The sequence below is a fragment of the Triticum aestivum genome, chromosome 2B (genome assembly GCF_018294505.1).
Source record: "Triticum aestivum cultivar Chinese Spring chromosome 2B, IWGSC CS RefSeq v2.1, whole genome shotgun sequence".
Taxonomy (NCBI): domain Eukaryota; kingdom Viridiplantae; phylum Streptophyta; class Magnoliopsida; order Poales; family Poaceae; genus Triticum; species Triticum aestivum.
In genome coordinates, this window is record NC_057798.1 from 793,947,800 (window position 1) to 793,951,945 (window position 4,146).

The following is a 4,146-nucleotide window of genomic DNA, read 5'->3' on the forward strand; positions in this document are numbered from 1 at the left end:
AATCTAGATAAAAGAAAATTTAGTGATTGAATGTACGTAAAGTTCTTTCAGAAAAATCAGCCGAAAGTTCGCTTGATTCCAAATTAATAATACGTAAATTTAGTTCAGAATGTGTATTTTTATCCTAAAGGATACTTATATATTTTGGTTGTCCGTCTTAAACACAAGGAAAAGGTGACGAGTGGTTAGAACACTTGCACTGTTGTAGACCGACAGGTGTGACCCAGCAGGTGCCTATGTTACATTACCTCCGTTGGAGGGCTTTTGTACAATAGTTATAAAAAACTGAGAGTGTTTGTGCAAAAAAAAACATCATGTGCCACATAGGCGACGAATACACCCGTGTACAAGAAATGTGCCCGTATTTGCACGTCCACACAAGTTTGATAACCAAAAATACACATTTTGCAAGTTTATGCAGCCATGCGTAAGCTCTAAATCTCCGAGTGTATTTACCTCAATCTACGAGCTGACAGGTTTCATTCCCGGTCGAAAGCTGGACGCCCGTATTACATAGCACCGAGATGCTCGGACACCACAATTCACACCCGCGTTTCCATTCCTTTCCGGCCACTATTAGGCACCGGTGAGCCGGCCGAAACTTTCGGCCGGTCGTATCTTCCCAGTAGGATTGAAACCAACCCAAACAATCAGATGTGAGTATCTGTTCGGCCCCAATCTCCAATCCCGCGTGGCACACACGTCCCCAACCTCCAATCATGCATTGCGCGCAGGGGGACAGAGCATGGAGTCGCCATGGCTGCTGTGACTCCTTGGTTAGGTGCCAGGTTCATCGGGCGCTAGCGGCCCTGACGACACCACTGCACCACCATCTTGCCATCCCCTGGCCCACGACAACCTGGATTGCAACTTGTGAGCTCCAGCTTTTGTTTGTCCCAACTGACAGTTCCAGCGTGCGGTTGCCATCGTTGCCGGTATCTCCTGTGTCGCCGCCTTCAGCTCACCGTCGACCTTGCACCAACATGTCGAGCAAAAAATTCAGCACACAAAAACTTAGGTGTATGCTGGCTATAGAAAAACACATTGTTCGTTGCAGCAAAAACAATCGGTGGCTCCAACAAAACTTACTAGTGTCTCCGTCGCCAATCACCCAGGCGCAAGACGCACAGTCGTCGGTTCCAGCATCTTCAAAACATGATGATAGCAAATTCCTCGCAGCTGACCGAAGAGTTGGTGCCGCCGGCCACATAATGTGGTGGCCGCAACACAAAACATTTGCCAGTTCAAGCAAAGACAATCCCCGGTTCCAGAAAATGAGATAATCGGTTAAAGCAAAAACGTCGCCAGCGGGTTGCATGGTGTCGCTGTTTGTAGCATCCCTGCCCCCCGGTTCCAGCAAAAAATCCCCGGCTCCAGCAATACACGTCAACGGTTGTAGCCGGCGAGATGCATGTGTCAGCAAACCATGGCGTCGGTTCCAGCAAACTTTGCCACCCGGTGCCAGCATGTTGCAAAGTCGGTTCCACCATGACATTGACACCCTACCCTAGAGCCTGCAGCACGGCCATGGTCGCATGTGCCTACTAGTAGTGTGCATGCTGCTGGCTGCTGCCTACTAACCCTTCCGTTTGAAAATACTTATCATCAAAATGGATAATAATGAATGTACGTAGAACTAAAATATATCTAGATACATCTTATTTTATTCATTTTGATGACAAGTATTTTCGGACCGGGGGAGTAGTAGTATGGGTGCAATAGCAAGACGTGCCTGTCGAAAGACGGAGATGCACGCTTTCGTTCCTTCGGTAGCCAGGCGACGTGCTCGCAGGCGTGGTGGCAGCACGGCTCGACTTTCCACAACTTTACTGTCGCTGAGGTTCATGCAAAAAGAGTATAGCTCCAATCCATCCAAGCACCCAAGCTTTACTGTCGCTGCGGTTGCTTGACTTGACTAGTAGCTTCATGTTGATTGAGCGAAGGAGTGTGGTATGCCAAACAAACACTAGGAGCGTGTTTGGTTGCCGTAGTCTACAGTAGCTGCATTGCATAGCCTTCTCAGTCTGGCTATGCAAATGCAGTCTCAAATGCACCATCTACAAGTTGTTTTTCCTGCATGCCCTCTTGCCTGCATGGGCAGAACCACACTGCCTGGTGTTTGGTTGCCTGCATGTTAGTGCACAAACCCAAGGCATGGTGTTTGGTTGTATGCAATGCCTGGTGTGTGGTAACCTCTTTGGCTAGTTGGTGAGGTTACCAGCACACTTCAGCACAACCATGTACCACACATCATAAGCAGAGCATAGCATAAACAGAGCATCAACTACTTAACAACATAGTTCAGATAACATAGTACCACACATCATAACGATAGTTCAAACAATTCAATGCATAAATCATAAAGCAAACTCGATAGTACTTAGGAAGGAGGTGCCCCGGCCCTAGTCCTTGGCGACGAAGGCTTTGTTGTGCTTCCCGCACTTGTTGACCACCTCAACGTCATCGTCGTCGAAGATGATGACCTTGAGGGTGTCAGGAGTGAGGAGCTTGAACGCCACCATGTAGCCGATCTTGATCTGATGAACGGCGGCGTAGGTGGCCCAACCCTGATCCAGAGTCATCCTGTTCATCAGCTTCACTGTCACCCTCCAGGAGCAGCTGGTATTGTTCCTCAGCTTGCACTCCGTCGGCACGACGATGAAGTGCTTGGTGAAGTCTAGGGGCATGGGAATGCACTCAAGCTTCGGCGCAAGGATGACCTTGCAGAAGTGAGTTGGGCCACCCTTCTCATGGTAGTGGCCGTAGTTGCAGTGCTTGCTGCTGGTGGGCTCCTCCATGCGCTCGTTGTCGCCAACCGTTGGCGTCTTCGGATCTTCCTTGGCAGTGGGCGGCACCACCACCTCGGGCATTGGATGAACCGGCTCCTTTCCCTTGTTGTCAACGGCCGGGAGCACCTCCATGCCCATCTCATTGCTCTCCTCGATCTGCAAACAATTCATGGAGTCAGGCACAACACATAGTTGGATGGGTGTTCTTCAAGTTGATCCAAGGCTGGGGGCCAATGCCCCCCCTCCAATGGTAGACCCTGGATGGGTGTTCTTCAAGTGCAAAAAAATGGGGTATGTACTTTCTTGATTCAGTTGTTCATCGGATTCAACACAATCTGTAGCTCATTGTATGCTCAAATTTGTGTGAGTGATGGATGTAAGTTTTGGTATTGGGAAGAAGTTACATCGATCTATTGATAGCACAAAATATGATACATGTTCATGTACTCGTTGCCAGAATAGAGACCGGAGATAAGACTAGATGCGAAGTAATATCGAGTTTGTTCGAAGAAGAAAGAAGCGTGCAACCTCGAGAAGACAATAGAGAGAATCAATAATGAAGACATAGAGAAAATATTAATCCAACTAGTGGGAGCACTTATAGAACTTGGATATCTTTTAAGGTGTCTAATTGTGGTTCTTATTTTCTTTGGTTTCATTCTCGTAGAAAAGAGTTGGTGAATTATGTACTCCAATGTATCAAAATGTCGTTCAATGAAATAAAGAAGCAATGAAATTGTTTTGGTGCCCGAAAATGAAATGCAAATGTTACTCAGTTATATATAGGGGATCCTCTAGGTCGGGCCAAAAGTTAGTCGGGGTAAAAACACTCCACTAAGGGTTTACTCCGCCTAATCCTCCTTTATTTTAGGGAATTAGCTTAGAGTTTGCCTAGCACACAAGTTGTCTAGCCTCGCACCCACTCGCCCTCCCCACCTCCCACGACTCTAATTTTTCGCTCCATCGCACAACCACACTGTTCAGAAAGAAACACTTGAGGGAATACATACGCCCAGTGGATCGACATACAGAAGAAGAGGCGATCGAGCGTGGTCCATGTGGTCATGTATGTACGTACGGCTGAGCTTCACATTCTTCCCGCGTTCTACACCAAGACATCTACGTGCCAAAATCCAAATGGCACTACCAAAAGCAAGCGTTTCCCATCTTCATTTATATAGTAGTATGAAATCGGGACGGTGCACACCATTGATGGAGAGATAGTGGACAGGCTAGAGTACGTCAAGTTTCCTCTTTACTTCTTTTTCCTCCTCGTCCTACTGAGTGTTCTCTTCAATCTTCTCACGTATGCCATCAAGTACCTTCCACTCAAGCTTAAAGGGATAGCCAGACACTG